Below are 23,800 nucleotides of genomic sequence, written 5' to 3'. Positions count from 1 at the left end.
CTCTCTCTAAAGCAGTGATTTTCAACCTTTTTAAACTCGTGGCACACTGATCAAGATTTTAAAATTGCCAAGGCACACCATCAGGTTTTTTTTAAAGCAAATATAATATATAATAACAAATCTCAACATATATTGGCCCACACTGTAACAAAACTAATGCTTTCACCCTCACAGTAATAAAATACATTGTCGTCCACAGTAATAAAGCACATTGGCCCCCACAATATTGAAGCACATTGCTCCCCACAGTAATAAAGCACATTGGCTCCCTGCAGTAATAAAACATATTGTCCCCCACAGTAGTGCCACATACAGCCTGCCTCCCCCAGTAATTCCCCACATAGCCTGCCCCCCCAGTAATTCCATACATAGCCTGTCCCCCCAGTAATGCCACACACAGCCTGCCCCCCCCCAGTAATTCCCCACATAGCCTGCCCCCCCAGTAATTCCACACACAGCCTGCCCCCCCCAGTAATTCCCCACATAGCCCGCCCCCCCCAGTAATTCCATACATAGCCTGTCCCCCCAGTAATGCCACATGCAGCCTGCCCCCCACAGTAATTCCCCACATAGCCTGCCCCCCCCCAGTAATTCCATACATAGCCTGTCCCCCCAGTAATTCCACACACAGCCTGCCCCCCCCCAGTAATTTCCCACATAGCCTGCCCCCCCCCAGTAATTCCATACACAGCCTGTCCCCCCATTAATGCCACATACAGCCTGCCCCCCCAGTAATTCCACACATAGCCTGCCCCCCCAGTAATGCCACACATAGCCTGCCCCCCCCCAGTAATTCCATACATAGCCTGTCCCCCCAGTAATGTCACATACAGCCTGCCCCCCCCCCCAGTAATTCCACACATAGCCTGCCCCCCCAGTAATGCCACACATAGCCTTCCCTTCCAGTAATTCCACCCATAGCCTGCCCTCCCAGTAATGCCACATATAGCCTTCCCCTCCAGTAATTCCACACATAGCCTGCTGTCCCAGTAATGCCACTCACAGCCTGCCCCCCCCCCCCCCCAGTAATTCCATACATAGCCTGTCCCCCCAGTAATTCCACACACAGCATGCCCCCCCCAGTAATTCCCCACATAGCCTGCCCCCCCCAGTAATTCCATACATAGCCTGTCCCCCAGTAATGCCACATACAGCCTGCCCCCCCCCAGTAATTCCACACATAGCCTGCCCCCCCCCCCCAGTAATTCCACACATAGCCTGCCCCCCCAGTAATGCCACACATAGCCATCCCCCCAGTAATTCCACACATAACCTGCCCCCCCAGTAATTCCATACATAGCCTGTCCCCCCAGTAATGCCACATGCAGCCTGCCCCCACAGTAATTCCCCACATAGCCTGCCCCCCCCCCCCAGTAATTCCATACATAGCCTGTCCCCCCAGTAATTCCACACACAGCCTGCCCCCCCCCAGTAATTTCCCACATAGCCTGCCCCCCCCCCCAGTAATTCCATACACAGCCTGTCCCCCCATTAATGCCACATACAGCCTGCCCCCCCAGTAATTCCACACATAGCCTGCCCCCCCAGTAATGCCACACATAGCCTGCCCCCCCAGTAATTCCATACATAGCCTGTCCCCCCAGTAATGTCATCACATACAGCCTGCCCCCCCCCCCAGTAATTCCACACATAGCCTGCCCCCCCAGTAATGCCACACATAGCCTTCCCCCCCAGTAATTCCACACATAGCCTGCCCTCCCAGTAATGCCACATATAGCCTTCCCCTCCAGTAATTCCACACATAGCCTGCTGTCCCAGTAATGCCACACACAGCCTGCCCCCCCCCCAGTAATTCCATACATAGCCTATCCCCCCAGTAATTCCACACACAGCATGCCCCCCCCCCAGTAATTCCCCACATAGCCTGCCCCCCCAGTAATTCCATACATAGCCTGTCCCCCAGTAATGCCACATACAGCCTGCCCCCCCCCCCCCCAGTAATTCCACACATAGCCTGCCCCCCCCCCAGTAATTCCACACATAGCCTGCCCCCCCAGTAATGCCACACATAGCCATCCCCCCAGTAATTCCACACATAACCTGCCCCCCCAGTAATTCCACACATAGCCTGCCCCCCCAGTAATTCCACACATAGCCTGCCCCCCCCAGTAATTCCATACATAGCCTGTCCCCCCAGTAATGCCACATACAGCCTGCCCCCCCCCCCAGTAATTCCACACATAGCCTGCCCCCCCCCAGTAATTCCATACATAGCCTGTCCCCCCAGTAATGCCACATACAGCCTGCCCCCCCCCCCCCCAGTAATTCCACACATAGCCTGCCCCCCCAGTAATTCCATACATAGCCTGTCCCCCCAGTAATGCCACATACAGCCTGCCCCCCCAGTAATTCCATACATAGCCTGCCCCCCCAGTAATGCCACATACAGCCTGCCCCCCCCCCCAGTAATTCCACACATAGCCTGCCCCCCCAGTAATTCCACACATAGCCTGCCCCCCCAGTAATGCCACATATAGCCTTTCCCCCCAAGAATTCCACACACAGCCTGCCCCCCCAGTAATTCCCCACATAGCCTGCCCCCCCAGTAATTCTATACATAAATAAAAACATGATTATTTGAATTTAACCTGTGGCTGTATAAAAGCTCTTCCTCTCAGCCTGTGGCGCGAGCAGTGAGGACTGAGGAGCGCTGAGAAGGCATGGAGACTCCGGAGTCCTGCAGCACGGAGCAGCAGTGGGCGGGCGGCAAGGCTACGTGGCATGTGAGACCTATGAGTCATAGGCCATGGGCCGGCTTTCGGAAGAGGACAGCGCTGCCCGAGACAGCTAGTGACAGCGGCGGTACCCCTGACAGGCGACGGCATCTCTGGTGGGTGGTGGCAGCGGGCATCTCTGGTGGGCAGCAGCACACTTGGCAACCGCTCACGGCACACTAGTGTGCCGCGGCACAGCGGTTGAAAAACGCTGCTCTAAAGGTTGCTTCTTATACAGGTTTGCAGGCAGTCTGTGTCTTGTTGGCTGAATCTAGAGGGGACTCCGGGGGCATGAGAAAAGACTGGGAATGCAGAGGGAAGTGTGAGATAGAGGGGCTGGGGGAATCAGGAACTTTGAGGGTGCAAATAAAGGAAACTGAGGAAAGAGATAAGGGGGTCAAGGTGAGTGCAGCTGGAAAGGCAGAGGAGTAGGGAAACCCTTAACTAGGTCAGAGGCTACACATCAGAGTGTGCACTGCAGAAGGTGCACAGCTGTGCATTACAGTGTCAGCTCCCAGAGAGACTTTACAGTGCATTACAGAAGTATACAGTACTTAATACCGTGTGCTGTAATTAGTGATGAGCGGGTTCGGTTTCTCGGAAACCGAACCCCCCCGAACTTCACGCTTTTTACACGGGTCCGAGGCAGACTCGGATCTTCCCGCCTTGCTCGGTTAACCCGAGCGCGCCCGAACGTCATCATCCCGCTGTCGGATTCTCGCGAGGCTCGTATTCTATCGCGAGACTCGGATTCTATATAAGGAGCCGCGCGTCGCCGCCATTTTCACACGTGCATTGAGATTGATAGGGAGAGGACGTGGCTGGCGTCCTCTCCGTTTAGAGTAGACTAGAGAGTAGTAGAGACACTTGATTTACTAATTTTGGGGAGCATATTAGGAGTACTACTTGCTGATAGTGTGACCAGTGACCACCAGTTTAATTAATCCGTTCTCTGCCTGAAAAAAACCGATACACAGTGTGACACAGTCACATACCATATCTGTGCTCAGCCTCAGTGTGCCCTCAGTGTGCTGCATCATCTATGTAATACTGTATATCTGACTGTGCTGAGTGCTCACTGCTCACACAGCTTAATTGTGGGGGAGACTGGGGAGCAGTTATAGCAGGAGTACATATTTTAACAGTGCACACTTTTGCTGCCAGAGTGCCACTGCCAGTGTGACTGACCAGTGACCACTGACTACCAGTATATTGTGATTGTCTGCCTGAAAAAGTTAAACACTCGTCGTGTGGTGTTTTTATTCTATAAACGCATTCTGCTGACAGTGTCCAGCAGGTCCGTCATTATATAATATATACCTGTCCGGCTGCAGTAGTGATATATATATATTTTTTATATCATTATCATCCAGTCTATATTAGCACTGCAGCAGACGCAGTACGGTAGTCCACGGCTGTAGCTACCTCTGTGTCGGCAGTCGCTCGTCCATCCATAATTGTATACCACCTACCCGTGGTGTTTTTTTTTTCTTTCTATCTTCTTGATACTAGTAGCTTACTTTAGGAGTCTGCAGTGCTGAGCTGACAGTGTCCAGCAGGTCCGTCATTATATAATATATACCTGTCCGGCTGCAGTAGTGATATATATATATATATTTTTATATCATTATCATTCAGTCTATATTAGCAGCAGACGCAGTACGGTAGTCCACGGCTGTAGCTACCTCTGTGTCGGCAGTCGCTCGTCCATCCATAATTGTATACCACCTACCCGTGGTGGTTTTTTTTTTTCTATCTTCTTGACACTAGTAGCTTACTTTAGGAGTCTGCAGTGCTGAGCTGACAGTGTCCAGCAGGTCCGTCATTATATAATATATACCTGTCCGGCTGCAGTAGTGATATATATATATATTTTATATCTCATTATCATCCAGTCTATATTAGCAGCAGACGCAGTACGGTAGTCCACGGCTGTAGCTACCTCTGTGTCGGCAGTCGCTCGTCCATCCATAATTGTATACCACCTACCTGTGGTGTGTTTTTTTTTTCTATCTTCTTGATACTACTAGTAGCTTACTTTAGGAGTCTGCAGTGCTGAGCTGACAGTGTCCAGCAGGTCCGTCATTATATAATATATACCTGTCCGGCTGCAGTAGTGATATATATATATATTTTTTATATCATTATCATCCAGTCTATCTTAGCAGCAGACGCAGTACGGTAGTCCACGGCTGTAGCTACCTCTGTGTCGGCAGTCGCTCGTCCATCCATAATTGTATACCACCTACCCGTGGTGTTTTTTTTTTTTCTATCTTCTTGATACTAGTAGCTTACTTTAGGAGTCTGCAGTGCTGAGCTGACAGTGTCCAGCAGGTCCGTCATTATATAATATATACCTGTCCGGCTGCAGTAGTGATATATATATATTTTATATCTCATTATCATCCAGTCTATATTAGCAGCAGACGCAGTACGGTAGTCCACGGCTGTAGCTACCTCTGTGTCGGCAGTCGCTCGTCCATCCATAATTGTATACCACCTACCTGTGGTGGTTTTTTTTTTTTCTATCTTCTTGATACTACTAGTAGCTTACTTTAGGAGTCTGCAGTGCTGAGCTGACAGTGTCCAGCAGGTCCGTCATTATATAATATATACCTGTCCGGCTGCAGTAGTGATATATATATATATATTTTTTATATCATTATCATCCAGTCTATATTAGCAGCAGACGCAGTACGGTAGTCCACGGCTGTAGCTACCTCTGTGTCGGCAGTCGCTCGTCCATCCATAATTGTATACCACCTACCTGTGGTGTTTTTTTTTTTTCTATCTTCTTGATACTAGTAGCTTACTTTAGGAGTCTGCAGTGCTGAGCTGACAGTGTCCAGCAGGTCCGTCATTATATAATATATGCCTGTCCGGCTGCAGTAGTGATATATATATATATTTTATATCTCATTATCATCCAGTCTATATTAGCAGCAGACGCAGTACGGTAGTCCACGGCTGTAGCTACCTCTGTGTCGGCAGTCGCTCGTCAATCCATAAGTATACTAGTATCCATCCATCTCCATTGTTTACCTGAGTTGCCTTTTAGTTGTGCCTATTAAAATATGGAGAACAAAAATGTTGAGGTTCCAAAAATAGGGAAAGATCAAGATCGACTTCCACCTCGTGCTGAAGCTGCTGCCACTAGTCATGGCCGAGACGATGAAATGCCAGCAACGTCGTCTGCCAAGGCCGATGCCCAATGTCATAGTACAGAGCATGTAAAATCCAAAACACCAAATATCAGTAAAAAAAGGACTCAAAAATCTAAAATAAAATTGTCGGAGGAGAAGCGTAAACTTGCCAATATGCCATTTACCACACGGAGTGGCAAGGAACGGCTGAGGCCCTGGCCTATGTTCATGGCTAGTGGTTCAGCTTCACATGAGGATGGAAGTACTCAGCCTCTCGCTAGAAAAATGAAAAGACTCAAGCTGGCAAAAGCACAGCAAAGAACTGTGCGTTCTTCAAAATCACAAATCCACAAGGAGAGTCCAATTGTGTCGTTTGCGATGCCTGACCTTCCCAACACTGGACGTGAAGAGCATGCGCCTTCCACCATTTGCACGCCCCCTGCAAGTGCTGGAAGGAGCACCCGCAGTCCAGTTCCTGATAGTCAGATTGAAGATGTCAGTGTTGAAGTACACCAGGATGAGGAGGATATGGGTGTTGCTGGCGCTGGGGAGGAAATTGACCAGGAGGATTCTGATGGTGAGGTGGTTTGTTTAAGTCAGGCACCCGGGGAGACACCTGTTGTCCGTGGGAGGAATAGGGCCATTGACATGCCTGGTGAAAATACCAAAAAAATCAGCTCTTCGGTGTGGAAGTATTTCAACAGAAATGCGGACAACATTTGTCAAGCCGTGTGTTGCCTTTGTCAAGCTGTAATAAGTAGGGGTAAGGACGTTAACCACCTCGGAACATCCTCCCTTATACGTCACCTGCAGCGCATTCATCATAAGTCAGTGACAAGTTCAAAAACTTTGGGCGACAGCGGAAGCAGTCCACTGACCAGTAAATCCCTTCCTCTTGTAACCAAGCTCACGCAAACCACCCCACCAACTCCCTCAGTGTCAATTTCCTCCTTCTCCAGGAATGCCAATAGTCCTGCAGGCCATGTCACTGGCAATTCTGATGAGTCCTCTCCTGCCTGGGATTCCTCCGATGCATCCTTGCGTGTAACGCCTACTGCTGCTGGCGCTGCTGTTGTTGCTGCTGGGAGTCGATGGTCATCCCAGAGGGGAAGTCGTACTCGTAAGACCACTTTTACTACTTCCAACAAGCAATTGACTGTCCAACAGTCCTTTGCGAGGAAGATGAAATATCACAGCAGTCATCCTGCTGCAAAGCGGATAACTGAGGCCTTTGCATCCTGGGCGGTGAGAAACGTGGTTCCGGTATCCATCATTACTGCAGAGGCAACTAGAGACTTGTTGGAGGTACTGTGTCCCCGGTACCAAATACCATCTAGGTTCCATTTCTCTAGGCAGGCGATACCGAAAATGTACACAGACCTCAGAAAAAGACTCACCAGTGTCCTAAAAAATGCAGTTGTACCCAATGTCCACTTAACCACGGACATGTGGACAAGTGGAGCAGGGCAGACTCAGGACTATATGACTGTGACAGCCCACTGGGTAGATGTATGGACTCCCGCCGCAAGAACAGCAGCGGCGGCACCAGTAGCAGCATCTCGCAAACGCCAACTATTTCCTAGGCAGGCTACGCTTTGTATCACCGCTTTCCAGAATACGCACACAGTTAAAAACCTCTTACGGCAACTGAGGAAGATCATCGCAGAATGGCTTACCCCAATTGGACTCTCCTGTGGATTTGTGGCATCGGACAACGCCAGCAATATTGTGTGTGCATTAAATCTGGACAAATTCCAGCACGTCCCATGTTTTGCACATACCTTGAATTTGGTGGTGCAGAATTATTTAAAAAACGAGAGGGGCGTGCAAGAGATGCTGTCGGTGGCCAGAAGAATTGCGGGACACTTTCGGCGTACAGGCACCACGTACAGAAGACTGGAGCACCACCAAAAACGCCTGAACCTGCCCTGCCATCATCTGAAGCAAGAAGTGGTAACGAGGTGGAATTCAACCCTCTATATGCTTCAGAGGTTGGAGGAGCAGCAAAAGGCCATTCAAGCCTATACAACTGAGCACGATATAGGAGGTGGAATGCACCTGTCTCAAGCGCAGTGGAGAATGATTTCAACGTTGTGCAAGGTTCTGCAACCTTTTGAACTTGCCACACGTGAAGTCAGTTCAGACACTGCCAGCCTGAGTCAGGTCATTCCCCTCATCAGGCTTTTGCAGAAGAAGCTGGAGACATTGAAGGAGGAGCTAACACAGAGCGATTCCGCTAGGCATGTGGGACTTGTGGATGGAGCCCTTAATTCGCTTAACAAGGATTCACGGGTGGTCAATCTGTTGAAATCAGAGCACTACATTTTGGCCACCGTGCTCGATCCTAGATTTAAAACCTACCTTGGATATCTCTTTCCGGCAGACACAAGTCTGCTGGGGTTCAAAGAACTGCTGGTGACAAAATTGTCAAGTCAAGCGGAACGCGACCTGTCAACATCTCCTCCTTCACATTCTCCCGCAACTGGGGGTGCGAGGAAAAGGCTCAGAATTCCGAGCCCACCCGCTGGCGGTGATGCAGGGCAGTCTGGAGCGACTACTGATGCTGACATCTGGTCCGGACTGAAGGACCTGACAACGATTACGGACATGTCGTCTACTGTCACTGCATATGATTCTCTCCCCATTGAAAGAATGGTGGAGGATTATATGAGTGACCGCATCCAAGTAGGCACGTCAGACAGTCCGTACTTATACTGGCAGGAAAAAGAGGCAATTTGGAGGCCCTTGCACAAACTGGCTTTATTCTACCTAAGTTGCCCTCCCACAAGTGTGTACTCCGAAAGAGTGTTTAGTGCCGCCGCTCACCTTGTCAGCAATCGGCGTACGAGGTTACTTCCAGAAAATGTGGAGAAGATGATGTTCATTAAAATGAATTATAATCAATTCCTCCGTGGAGACATTGACCAGCAGCAATTGCCTCCACAAAGTACACAGGGAGCTGAGATGGTGGATTCCAGTGGGGACGAATTGATAATCTGTGAGGAGGGGGATGTACACGGTGATATATCGGAGGATGATGATGAGGTGGACATCTTGCCTCTGTAGAGCCAGTTTGTGCAAGGAGAGATTAATTGCTTCTTTTTTGGTGGGGGTCCAAACCAACCCGTCATTTCAGTCACAGTCGTGTGGCAGACCCTGTCACTGAAATGATGGGTTGGTTAAAGTGTGCATGTCCTGTTTATACAACATAAGGGTGGGTGGGAGGGCCCAAGGACAATTCCATCTTGCACCTCTTTTTTCTTTCATTTTTCTTTGCGTCATGTGCTGTTTGGGGGGTGTTTTTTGGAAGGGCCATCCTGCGTGACACTGCAGTGCCACTCCTAGATGGGCCAGGTGTTTGTGTCGGCCACTAGGGTCGCTTAGCTTACTCACACAGCTACCTCATTGCGCCTCTTTTTTTCTTTGCGTCATGTGCTGTTTGGGGAGTGTTTTTTGGAAGGGCCATCCTGCGTGACACTGCAGTGCCACTCCTAGATGGGCCAGGTGTTTGTGTCGGCCACTAGGGTCGCTTAGCTTACTCACACAGCTACCTCATTGCGCCTCTTTTTTTCTTTGCGTCATGTGCTGTTTGGGGAGTGTTTTTTGGAAGGGCCATCCTGCGTGAACCTGCAGTGCCACTCCTAGATGGGCCAGGTGTTTGTGTCGGCCACTAGGGTCGCTTAGCTTACTCACACAGCTACCTCATTGCGCCTCTTTTTTTCTTTGCGTCATGTGCTGTTTGGGGAGTGTTTTTTGGAAGGGCCATCCTGCGTGACACTGCAGTGCCACTCCTAGATGGGCCAGGTGTTTGTGTCGGCCACTAGGGTCGCTTAGCTTACTCACACAGCTACCTCATTGCGCCTCTTTTTTTCTTTGCGTCATGTGCTGTTTGGGGAGTGTTTTTTGGAAGGGCCATCCTGCGTGACACTGCAGTGCCACTCCTAGATGGGCCAGGTGTTTGTGTCGGCCACTTGGGTCGCTTAGCTTAGCCATCCAGCGACCTCGGTGCAAATTTTAGGACTAAAAATAATATTGTGAGGTGTGAGGTGTTCAGAATAGACTGAAAATGAGTGGAAATTATGGTTATTGAGGTTAATAATACTTTGGGATCAAAATGACTCCCAAATTCTATGATTAAGCTGTTTTTTAGGGTTTTTTGAAAAAAACACCCGAATCCAAAACACACCCGAATCCGACAAAAAAAATTCGGTGAGGTTTTGCCAAAACGCGTTCGAACCCAAAACACGGCCGCGGAACCGAACCCAAAACCAAAACACAAAACCCGAAAAATTTCCGGTGCTCATCACTAGCTGTAATGTGAATTTTGGCTCATTCAGTGTGCTACAAGGTGAATTTCGGCTCATTCTGTGTGCTATAATGTGAATTTCGGCTCATTCAGTGTGCTATAATGTGAGTTTCGGCTCATTCAGTGTGCTACAATGTGAATTTTGGCTCATTCAGTGTGCTACAATGTGAATTTCGGCTCATTCAGTGTGCTATAATGTGAATTTCGGCTCATTCAGTGTGCTATAATGTGAATTTTGGCTCATTCAGTGTGCTACAATGTGAATTTCGGCTCATTCAGTGTGCTAGAATGTGAATTTCGGCTCATTCAGTGTGCTATAATGTGAATTTTGGCTCATTCAGTGTGCTACAATGTGAATTTCGGCTCATTCAGTGTGCTAGAATGTGAATTTTGGCTCATTCAGTGTGCTACAATGTGAATTTTGGCTCATTCAGTGTGCTAGAATGTGAATTTTGGCTCATTCAGTGTGCTAGAATGTGAATTTCGGCTCATTCAGTGTGCTATAATGTGAATTTTGGCTCATTCAGTGTGCTACAATGTGAATTTTGGCTCATTCAGTGTGCTACAATGTGAATTTTGGCTCATTCAGTGTGCTAGAATGTGAATTTCAGCTCATTCAGTGAGCTATAATGTGAATTTTGGCTCATTCAGTGTGCTACAATGTGAATTTCGGCTCATACCGTGTGCTACAAGGTGAATTTCAGCTCATTCAGTGTGCTATAATGTGAATTTCGGCTCATTCAGTGTGCTATAATGTGAATTTCGGCTCATTCAGTGTGCTATAATGTGAATTTCGGCTCATTCAGTGTGCTATAATGTGAATTTTGGCTCATTCAGTGTGCTACAATGTGAATTTCGGCTCATTCAGTGTGCTAGAATGTGAATTTTGGCTCATTCAGTGTGCTACAATGTGAATTTCGCCTCATTCAGTGTGCTAGAATGTGAATTTCGGCTCATTCAGTGTGCTAGAATGTGAATTTCGGCTCATTCAGTGTGCTATAATGTGAATTTTGGCTCACTCAGTGTGCTAGAATGTGAATTTTGGCTCATTCAGTGTGCTAAAATGTGAATTTCGGCTCATTCAGTGTGCTAGAATGTGAATTTCAGCTCATTCAGTGTGCTATAATGTGAATTTCGGCTCATTCAGTGTGCTACAATGTGAATTTCGGCTCATACCGTGTGCTACAAGGTGAATTTCAGCTCATTCAGTGTGCTATAATGTGAATTTTGGCTCATTCAGTGTGCTACAATGTGAATTTCTGCTCATACCGTGTGCTACAAGGTGAATTTCGGCTCATTCAGTGTGCTAGAATGTGAATTTCAGCTCATTTAGTGTGCTATAATGTGAATTTTGGCTCATTCAGTGTGCTACAATGTGAATTTCGGCTCATTCAGTGTGCTAGAATGTGAATTTTGGCTCATTCAGCGTGCTAGAATGTGAATTTCGGCTCATTCAGTGTGCTAGAATGTGAATTTCGGCTCATTCAGTGTGCTAGAATGTGAATTTCGGCTCATTCAGCGTGCTAGAATGTGAATTTCGGCTCATTCAGTGTGCTAGAATGTGAATTTCGGCTCATTCAGTGTGCTAGAATGTGAATATCGGCTCATTCAGTGTGCTAGAATGTGAATTTCGGCTTATTCAGCGTGCTAGAATATGAATTTCGGCTCATTCAGTGTGCTACAATGTGAATTTCGGCTCATTCAGTGTGCTACAATGTGAATTTCGGCTCATTCAGTGTGCTACAATGTGAATTTCGGCTCATTCAGTGTGCTACAATGTGAATTTCGGCTCATACCGTGTGCTAGAATATGAATTTCGGCTCATTCAGTGTGCTACAATGTGAATTTCGGCTCATACCGTGTGCTAGAATGTGAATTTCGGCTCATTCAGTGTGCTATAATGTGAATTTCAGGTCATTCAGTGTGCTACAATGTGAATTTCGGCTCATTCAGTGTGCTACAATGTGAATTTCGGCTCACTCAGTGTGCTATAATGTGAATTTCGGCTCATTCAGTGTGCTACAATGTGAATTTCGGCTCATTCAGTGTGCTAGAATGTGAATTTCGGCTCATTACGCCTGCTAGAATGTGAATTTCGGCTCATTTCGGCTCATTCAGCGTGCTAGAATGTGAATTTCGGCTCATTCAGCGTGCAAGAATGTGAATTTCGGCTCATTCAGTGTGCTACAATATGAATTTCGGCTCACTCAGTGTGCTAGAATGTGAATTTCGGCTCATTCAGCGTGCTAGAATGTGAATTTCGGCTCATTCAGTGTGCTACAATGTGAATTTCGGCTCATTCAGTGTGCTAGAATGTGAATTTCAGCTCATTCAGCGTGCTAGAATGTGAATTTCAGCTCATTCAGTGTGCTAGAATGTGAATTTCGGCTTATTCAGCGTGCTAGAATGTGAATTTCAGCTCATTCAGTGTGCTAGAATGTGAATTTCGGCTTATTCAGCGTGCTAGAATGTGAATTTCGGCTCATACCATGTGCTATAATGTGAATTTCTGCTCATACCGTGTGCTATAATGTGAATTTCAGCTCATTCAGTGTGCTATAATGTGAATTTCAGCTCATTCAGTGTGCTACAATGTGAATTTCGGCTCATTCAGTGTGCTAGAATGTGAATTTCGGCTCATTCAGTCTGCTACAATGTGAATTTCGGCTCATTCAGTGTGCTACAATATGAATTTCGGCTCACTCAGTGTGCTAGAATGTGAATTTCGGCTCATTCAGCGTGCTAGAATGGGAATTTCGGCTCATTCAGTGTGCTAGAATGTGAATTTCGGCTCACTCAGTGTGCTAGAATGTGAATTTCAGCTCATTCAGTGTGCTAGAATGTGAATTTCAGCTCATTCAGTGTGCTAGAATGTGAATTTCGGCTTATTCAGCGTGCTAGAATGTGAATTTCAGCTCATTCAGTGTGCTAGAATGTGAATTTCGGCTTATTCAGCGTGCTAGAATGTGAATTTCGGCTCATACCATGTGCTATAATGTGAATTTCTGCTCATACCGTGTGCTATAATGTGAATTTCAGCTCATTCAGTGTGCTATAATGTGAATTTCGGCTCATTCAGTGTGCTACAATGTGAATTTTGGCTCATTCAGTGTGCTAGAATGTTAATTTCGGCTCATACCATGTGCAATAATGTGAATTTCTGCTCATACCGTGTGCTATAATGTGAATTTCGGCTCATCCTGTGTGCTATAATGTGAATTTCTGCTCATACCGTGTGCTACAATGTGAAAGGAGCACCAGTACTAGATAGTATAAGGGATAAAACTACACTGGACATGCCCCCTGTTGAGTGGCCACACCCCCTTTTCCAGAGCGCGACGGCTGTCTCTCCTTCATAGTTGCATTACGGGAAGGAGGCGTGGCTATTGTCCCAGGATGTCCCAGCCTGGCCACGCCTCCTCCCAGTAATGCATCTGTGAAGGAGAGACAGCCGGCGGTGGCTAGGACCACAACTGAAGATAGGAGGACACAGCACCCTCCGGTAGCACACTGTTTTTAAAGGAGATGCTGCCCGCGTGGATCTGGAGGTAAGCGCTCATCCGCACAGCGGTGGGCGGCTAAAAAGGAAGAGGAGGCCGGCACCATAGGGGCGCCAAAATACTATTTTTCTACCCCCCCCCCCCCCCCCTTAACCTAAAAACATTCCAGCGCCCCTGACCACAGTAGAACTGTTTATACACGTTACACCACAGTGGAGAAGCTTATACACTCGACACCACAGTAGAGCCATTTACTCTATACACATAATGCCACAGTAAAGCCGCTTGTACATGTTACTCTACAGCTTCTAATGCAGAGAGAGGTGCTGCAGCATCAATGTAGAGAGAGGTGCTGTAGCAGCTGGGGCAGAGAGGGGTGCTGCAGCAGCTAAGGCGGAAAGAGGTGCTGCAGTAGCTGGGGCAGAAAGAGGTGTTGCAGCAGCTGGGATATAGAGAGGTGCTGCAGAAGCCGGGGTAGAAAGAGGTGCTGCAGAAGCGGGGGCAGAGCTCCAGAATGTGCCGGCTGTCAGTGTCTCCTGCTGTCGCTGTCTAGCCTGCCCTGTACCCTACCTAGTCTCCGAGTCCAAGTCAGTGTGCGCCCCCTCTGCCTCTCCTGCTCTGAGGCTGCCTGCGTAGCAGTCCTGCAGTATAACAGGCGGAAGGATGGTCATACGGCCTCTAGGCTTTCCAACACCTGGAGCTCGGGTTCCACCAGAACCACCCTCACTACGCCCCTGGCTGGATTTAAACGTCTATCTATAACTGCACAGTCACTTCTTGTAGCTGAGAGAAGTGATTAGAAGACATAAGCCAGACTGCAACTGCACACATACCTGTACAGTACACTTTGAAGAGCGCATCTGGTGAGTTTGCACACTGTGCACGCTCCGGAACCCAGGGCATGCAAGTGCGAGTGCTGCAGTCATATGCATTTCATTCGCATCTGCAAACTGAACTGGACATTGGTGTAACTGCCCCTGTTTCTGGGCTCGTTGAAGCCTTCCTTCCTGTCTCTGCCTGGTGGAACTGGGATCCAAGCATACAGAACATTTGATGGTTGTATTTTTCCAAGATGCAGCTGTTTATCTCTATAGCACACAGTAGCAGGTTGTCCTCTGGGATGAAACCTGTTTTTCCTGACCAACCCATCCTCAACAATTATGCAATAATAATATATATTTTAATACATATATAAGCTCCTTGGGGCATGGGGATCTGCAGCCAGAGTTACATTTGCACATCAGGATGAGAGTTTTCCTAGGATGCCTTTTGGCTGCGGTCTTGTCTGTAAAGATCGGTAAGAAACATATATTTTTATTAGCCTTCAAAATATCATCATCATCATCATCATTATCAAAGCCACTTATAGACTCACAGAAATATGCAAATATATTATTTACGTTTCCCTATAGGGTACCTGCTGAGGAACTGCTGCAGATGGTGTGATTTACATAGCAAAAATTCTGACTCATTATTTTGCTTTGAAACTTGCCGAGTGTTGGGATAATTAATAATCTACAATATTTAATTGATTAAGTATTTATTATTTATTAAACACAAGTAACAGAGTAACTACTTATGCTGCATGATTTGATTATCTTTCATAAAATGTCATGTTTTTTTGTGGCATCGGGAGGCTTTTGGGGTAACACAGTGTAAACAATGTATAGTATTAAGCTATTACATATTAGCTTACATTAGTCTAATTTGTTCTCAGTTAATTGAGCAAATTAGTCAAGTAGCTGAATGGAGCAGGGCCAGCACCAGGCACCAACTAACTACCGTACTGTGCTATAAACAGGGATCAGGAGAAACTAGTGGCGCAAATGTATTAACCTGGAGAAGTGACAAAGCAGTGATAAGTCCAAGGTGATAAAACACCAGCCAATCAACTCCAATATGTAAATTGCTAGTTAGGAGCTGATTGGTTGGTAGGCTTAATACATCTGCCCCAATCTGACCCCCTACCAGATGGTACAGAACCCTCTGCTCCAAACGTCCCATTTCTTGTTCTAGTACACTTTGTGACTCAATGGGGTACATTTACTATGGTGTGAGGGTTTTTTTAGAAGTGGGGATGTTGCCCATAGCAACCAATCATATTCTAGCTATTATCTTCTAGAAGCATCTAGATAAATGTTAAGTGTCATCTGATTGGTTGCTATGGACAACGCCTCACACCTTAGTAGATATACTCCAATGTCTCTCTGTGTTGTGACTGACAGTGTATTGTAGCTCACATCGCAGGGAGCCTTCCCTTCCAGCCCTCTAGGGGAGGTCTCCGTGGTTCTCATATGTCTAAGGAGAAGCGTTAGTTAGTTTGAGGGTAGGGGGGTTTTGGGGTGTGGTGGGCTATGGGAGATACAGTTGTGGCTGTTGTACAAATGCAGAGTTTCTTGTGGGGGTTGCCAAATGTTTTATTTTAGTGTGACCAGGCCATGAAGAGGCATAATTAGCATGTAACAAGCTATACAGAGTCCGGGAGTCTGTGGGAGTGGTAGAAGAACCTAACCTCAGCCCTGGTCATATGTGGACACATTGGTCTCCTCCTACAGTACAATGGATAATGTTTTTCATATCTCCTAGCTGGTGCTTGTGTGTATTTATTTATTACTGATTGATACATTGTATAAGATCCACTAATTATTAGTTCAGTTGGTGATACGGAGGATATCTGTAAAACATGCAACGTTTTAAGTTCACTGATGAACAAGTTTGGGAAACACTGGTCTATAGTATAGTCTGTAGGCGAAGGAATCCAAAGAATAAACTTTCTCTATCAGATATATTGTATTTATCTCATATAAATAAACCTAAGTGGTCAGGAAAAGGTTAAACATCCCATAATAAATATACATACATTGTATAACGAGTAAGAGACAGAACTGAGCTCTCTAACCACACCTTCCCCTACCTCATGGTAAGAAGCCTGTCTCTTCTTGATGACAGCTGCTCTCTGGTCTCTCTGGTCCAGCGGACTGACTGCTCAGATCTATACACACAGAAGACCTGGTGGGAGAAGCTGCTGTGACTGTGCATGTGCAGGATAGCAGCCTTGTTTTGTCCCTTATACAATACTTCACATTGTGTCCACCGCTCAAGAAACATAGTATTATACACTACTGTAATTATGGTCATAATTGGAGCAGCAGGTTGGGCTGGGGGGTGAGGGAGGTTCCTTGCAACTGGACCCCCCCCCCCCCCCCCTGTGCTTGCCCATAAGATGCTGCTTTCACGTAATTTTCATTCTTTGAAGTTTACCTCCAAAATCTGAAGATTTCAAGGCTTCCCCATATTTTTGTATCCAGTGTTATCAAAGTTTTGTGATGCCTGAAACTAATTTAATGATTGCTACGATTAAGCTCTTTGATGCTGGTTCAATGGTTTGACAAATTTTATTTAAAACATTGACATTTTTGTCTAATTTTTAAGTCCCAATTTTATGAATTTCTTTATCTGACCGCAGTCAGAATATTGTAAAAAGATGCCCAATTAGAACCATATAGGGCTGGAGCCGGAGGTGGGTTACAGAAACGGCTTCAGAGGAAACGTAACTGATTGCAGAGAAACGCGTCAAGGTTCATTTTTGAGCTGTAAACACCTTATACCGGACAATATAAAGTCTATACAGTAGATCTGCATCTACTGTAAGGAATGTACTCATGAAAAAGGTTCAAGATTTCTAAGGGGTCTTTTTCTGAAAATAATTTTTACTAAAATAATGTGAATAAGGGGGTTTTCTGTTTTCACACCCTTTTCACATTTTAGTATTAAAAAAACCCTTCTCCAAACCCTTTAATTGTAATTTTTTAGTAATCCACATCGCATTCCCCATACTTATAATGAGAAATGCGATGTGGCCGAATTTACTAAAAAAAATAAAATGTAAAAGAATACCGCAGTGTGCCCTGTGATATTTTCGCCAGCTCAGACAGGGCGGCACTGCGATGTACATCCTTTGCCCATCTTTCGCTGCCCCCTGGCAGATGGGCACACAAGCTGATCACAGTGTAAAAAAAAGGTAAAAAAAACTAATCATACTTACCAGTCCCAGTCTGCTGCTCTGAGCGGGTCCTCCATATGCTGCGTTGTGACCCCGCTGCAGTAGTGATGCTGCAAAATGGCAATATATAATTATAATCGCTGCACCTAAATTGTGATTTTATTTTGTTACTTTGATATGTATTTATTGTTATACTAAGAAATACTATATTTATTCCTCTATTTGATGGCTTTATGTATAGTGTGATTTGTTTTTGCCAGTTCTTTTTAACATACTTTAATACTTTAGAGCATTGTTTTTTTATATAGAAAATAGTTACCAGCCCGTCAAAATGACGGAACATAACAGTAATGTCATCGCCGACGGCTGTGCGCACCAGAACTCTGCTGCTCTATATGACAAGTCGGAGGACAGTTACTCTCAGCCAGGACTTGTAATATCTGGAGTTGGCTCAGCGGAACATAGATGTCCAGCCTGTCCAGATGCCATTAGGCTTTTACAGATGCCCCTAGGAATTGGAATACTCTGCTTATGCCTATGGCCAGCTCTGTGAAATAATACTATACAGTGGGACCTTAGATCATATGACTCGCTGAGAGACAGAAATACAGTGGGACCTTAGATCATATGACTCGCTGAGAGACAGATGCCTGCCCCATCTTAATCATACCCCTACAGAGCCATGGACCGCAGAAATGCATATGCCATCGTATGTATGTGTCATTCCCCAGATCCAGCATCTCACAGTCACTGTCCAAATTTGCAAACAAATTGTCCATAATTACATTTGGCCGCAGCACCCAGGGAGAACCCACTTTGGGTGTGTTTTTCTTTCCTCTTCTGTAAAACTTTTTCACAACAGAGTATTTGGCCAGCTGCCCTGTTCCCACATACCGACCCTGCCCAAATAACATACTGTATCTTTAATAGCAGGTTAGCAGCTGCATGTGTATCTATGGGAGGGAAATTATATAGCACCAGAAAAAGAGATTGATTTATAATATTAGCAACCAGGTGACTGTGACATAGTTGGTGTTTTGGAGAATTCCTTCTACAGTATATTTGTATTTATTTTTAGAAGGAGAGGGCAAGGAAGGTCATTCCGAGTTGTTCGCTCGCTAGCAGATTTTAGCAGCATTGCACACGCTAGGCCGCCGCCCTCTGGGAGTGTATCTTAGCTTAGCAGAATAGCAAATGAAAGATTAGCAGAATTGCGAATAGAAAATTCTTAGCAGTTTCTGAGTAGCTCCAGACCTACTTACAGATTGCGATCAGCTCAGGCCGTTTCGTTCCTGGTTTGACGTCACAAACACGCCCTGCGTTCGGCCAGCCACTCCCCCGTTTCTCCAGACACTCCCGCGTTTTTCTCTGGCACGCCTGCGTTTTTCCACACACTCCCAGAAAACGGCCAGTTTCCGCCCAGAAACACCCACTTCCTGTCAATCACACTCCGATCACTTCAACGATGAAAATTCTTCGTTCGGACGTGAGTAAATCTACTAAGTTTTGTGCTAAAATACTTACCGCATGCGCACTGCGCACTGCATTTTTGCCTTAATTGCTCTGTTGCGAAAATCAGCAACGAGCGTACAACTCGGAATGACCCCCAAGGGGCGAAGATATGTAACACCCCGGGGGTTGGCAGGTATCTCTAAGACAGTGGTTAGAAGAGGTATCACAGGTGTTATGTGGCTATGTGACAAACCTTTTTCTTAAAGTGTTTGCCCCCATACCTTGTCCATAGTACTGTGCTCAGAGTGGTAGAATGGATTTATATGCAACAGGAAAATGTAGACAGCAATTCCAAAAGGATGTATTTTTATTGAGCCGCAATGTACTCTGGATTAAAGAGGATGATTGGTTATTTGGCAAAAATTAGACAATCACAAGAGTAAGATGGCATTGAAGAAGATTTTCAAATCACCGCTGACCATAGCTTACGATGCACTGGAACATTTAGTAATTCAATAGGATAATTTATCTAATTACAGATATATGCATATTTCAACAACAATGAGGGTAATGAGAAGAGTGATGAAAAATTAAATTCTCAATGAAAGTTTCTATATTCCTAATTTTTCCTAATAATGATTGTGTTGAGAGGGCTTGTGTCTCACAACATTGTCGTGGGATCAGCTCCCTCCAAGGGAGAAGAAAACAAGACCTGCACATTCTGCACCTGCAGTGGAGATTTAAAACTCCGGGCTTTCTGAATTGCACAGCTGCAACTGGAGAAACAGAGGTCTGGGTTTTCCAACTCACCCAGAGACAGCAGGAAGTCAGGTGCCGGGGAAGAGTTTAAAACTTCCATTTACCCAGAGTTCTGTAAACTGATGCCTGTTAGGGGCCAGTGAGTAGGTTGCAGTTTTATAGTGCCAGGGAATGATGATATTGGCTGTGCCAGGAGAGCATGGCGTACTGATTGCTAAGCACAAGGAGTGCTAGGACTTTTTATGTCTGTTGGTTTATTTTCTGTATATACCTGTGTGACCAGGCCTAAGCCTGAGGATGCTTTGCACAGTGTCTCATACCAGTAAAGACACTGCATTTTAACCGGAAGACCTGCCTCATGAGTACTTATTTCCAGTACCCATTTTACATGATGTTTCAATCTTCACAAGCAAATTACATTGGAGCTCTCTTCTTATTCAGAAGTGCCACAATATTGCAATGGAGTGGTGACGGCACTTGTAAAGCAAATTTGGAATGTCACTGTGAGTCACTTTTGCAAAGAAGATGTAAATAGTGAAGGTATCCTAATGTTTCTAACAAAAGCAGCTTACTTTGTAGTAAGGGTTCCTTGGATAGGTTAACTCAGTCTCTCTTTCTTAAATAACTCAATATTTATTGGGTAAATAACTCAGTCCTTATACTCCTTAAAATGGCTAATTTTTCTCAAACTCTTCTTAGAAAGTGTGTCTCTGTCCTGACAACTGTATTCAAATGTGTGGCTGGTTTGTAAGCTATTACTATAGTGCCTGGTGACAACTAGTGATGTGCACCGGACATTTTTCGGGTTTTGTGTTTTGGTTGTGGATTCGGTTCCGCGGCCGTGTTTTTGATTCGGACGCGTTTTGGCAAAACCTCCCTGAAAATTTTTTGTCGGATTCGGGTGTGTTTTGGATTCGTTTTTTTTTTACAAAAAACCCTCAAAAACAGCTTAAATCATAGAATTTGGGGGTCATTTTGATCCCATAGTATTATTAACCTCAATAACCATAATTTCCACTTATTTTCAGTCTATTCTGAACACCTCACACCTCACAATATTATTTTTAGTCCTAAAATTTGCATGTTGGCAAGTTTACGCTTCTCATCAGACGCTTTCAATTTTGATTTTTGGGTCATTTTACTGAACTTTAGTATTTTGGATTTTACATGCTCTCTACTATGACATTGGGCATCGGCCTTGGCAGACGACGTTGATGGCATTTCATCGTCTCGGCCATGACTAGTGGCAGCAGCTTCAGCACGAGGTGGAAGTGGATCTTGATCTTTCCCTATTTTAACCTCCACATTTTTGTTCTCCATTTTTTAATGTGTGGAATTATATGCCAGTATCAATAGCAATGGCCTACTACTATATATACTGCGCACAACTGAAATGCACCACAGGTATGGATGGATAGTATACTTGACGACACAGAGGTAGGTACAGCAGTGGCCTACTGTACCGTACTGCTATATATATTATATACTGGTGGTCAGCAAATTGTGCAAAACTGAAATGCACCACAGGTATGGATGGATAGTATACTTGACGACACAGAGGTAGGTACAGCAGTGGCCTACTGTACCGTACTGCTATATATATTATATACTGGTGGTCAGCAAACTGTGCAAAACTGAAATGCACCACAGGTATGGATGGATAGTATACTTGACGACACAGAGGTAGGTACAGCAGTGGCCTACTGTACCGTACTGCTATATATATTATATACTGGTGGTCAGCAAACTGTGCAAAACTGAAATGCACCACAGGTATGGATGGATAGTATACTTGACGACACAGAGGTAGGTACAGCAGTGGCCTACTGTACCGTACTGCTATATATATTATATACTGGTGGTCAGCAAACTGTGCAAAACTGAAATGCACCACAGGTATGGATGGATAGTATACTTGACGACACAGAGGTAGGTACAGCAGTCGCCTACTGTACCGTCCTGCTATATATATTATATACTGGTGGTCAGCAAACTGTGCAAAACTGAAATGCACCACAGGTATGGATGGATAGTATACTTGACGACACAGAGGTAGGTACAGCAGTGGCCTTCTGTACCGTACTCCTATATATTATATACTGGTGGTCAGCAAAATTTTGCACTGTACTCCTACTATATACTGTCTACAATGCAGCACAGATATGGAGTGTTTTTCAGGCAGACAACGTATACTGGTGGTCACTGTCAGCAAAACTCTGCACTGTACTCCTCCTATATAATACTGGTGGTCCCCAGTGCCCACAATTAAGCAGTGTGAGCACAGATATATGCAGCACACTGAGCACAGATATGGAGTGTTTTTCAGGCAGACACCGTATACTGGTGGTCACTGTCAGCAAAACTCTGCACTGTACTCCTCCTATATAATATACTGGTGGTCCCCAGTCCCCACAATAAAGCAGTGTGAGCACAGATATATGCTGCACACTGAGCACAGATATGGAGTGTTTTTCAGGCAGACAACGTATAATACTGGTGGTCACTGTCAGCAAAACTCTGCACTGTACTCCTGCTATATAATACAGCTGCTCCCCAGTCCCCACAATAAAGCAGTGTGAGCACAGATATATGCAGCACACTGAGCACAGATATGGAGTGTTTTTCAGGCAGACAACGTATACTGGTGGTCACTGTCAGCAAAACTCTGCACTGTACTCCTCCTATATAATACTGGTGGTCCCCAGTCCCCACAATAAAGCAGTGTGAGCACAGATATATGCAGCACACTGAGCACAGATATGGAGTGTTTTTCAGGCAGAGAACGGATAAAACTGGTGGTCACTGATCAGCAAAACTCTGCACTGTACTCCTCCTATATTATACAGCTGCTCCCCAGTCCCCACAATTAAGCAATAATGCACAATCAAGTCCAACAATAAACGGAGAGGACGCCAGCCACGTCCTCTCCCTAACATTTCCAATGCACGAGTGAAAATGGCGGCGACGCGCGGCTGCTTATATAGAATCCGAATCTCGCGAGAATCCGAAAGCGGGATGATGACGTTCGGGCGCGCTCGGGTTAACCGAGCCATACGGGAGAATCTGAGTATGTGTATATGTACAAGGAGAAAAGTATGACTCTTGTTTGGGCGCACTCTTATTAAATTATCTAAGTGATAGTCGATAAGTGATGTGCCTAAAAATTGATAACGTAGTCTTTTAATTCTGCTCTTTAAAATACATGAGAACTCAACAAGACAAATTACACATAAGTAGCCATTGATATGTCATATGGGAAGTATTTCTCCCAAAAAATTGTAAAATGTTCAGATCTTAATTATGCCTGGATAATTGCATATCGGAAGATAGCTACATCTTAAGCTGCTTCCGTCTGCCAAAGATCTGTACAAACTGTGTTTGTATTAATGCGGCCCTGAATAGGGTTAGGTTCGTGAGTGGAAGAGCCCACACACTAATTAACAATTCTAATAGTTTGCCACTATTGTGGATAAATAAATTGTGACAAATAAAGGTTCAAGAGGTAGTAGGATTGAGTATAAGTGGTGATACTGCTGTTGGTGTTGTTTCTATAGGGAAGGGAGTCTTCCTACTTCACCGGGTATTCCCTAGCAGTCGCCTGTCTAGGTACTGACCCAGCCCACCTCCGTTTAGCTTCCAAGATCGGACGAGATTGGGCGTGAACGTAGGGGTATGGTCGTAGAAAGAACTGACCCTATACCACCAATGAGAGTGCACCGAAACAGAAGGATTGGTTCCTCCTCAAGAAAGAATAAAGGATGATTGGACTGTGTTGAGAAGAAATACCGCAGTAGGGTAGGTGTGAATCTGCTGTCTATAAGACATATCAATGGCTACTTATGTGTAATTTGTCTTGTTGAGTTCTCATGTATTTTAAAGAGCAGAATTAAAAGACTACGTTA

The 23,800-nt window shown here is 45.5% G+C and overlaps 1 pseudogene; it reads right to left on the bottom strand.

The window, feature by feature from the left end:
- Positions 1 to 23,463: 23,463 nt before the first annotated feature.
- On the bottom strand, positions 23,464 to 23,582 carry LOC134930390 (5S ribosomal RNA; annotated as a pseudogene).
- Between the last annotated feature and the right edge of the window lie 218 nt (positions 23,583 to 23,800).

This window comes from Pseudophryne corroboree, chromosome 5, assembly GCF_028390025.1.
Source record: "Pseudophryne corroboree isolate aPseCor3 chromosome 5, aPseCor3.hap2, whole genome shotgun sequence".
NCBI lineage: Eukaryota > Metazoa > Chordata > Amphibia > Anura > Myobatrachidae > Pseudophryne > Pseudophryne corroboree.
This window is presented reverse-complemented; position numbering and strand designations above follow the sequence as displayed.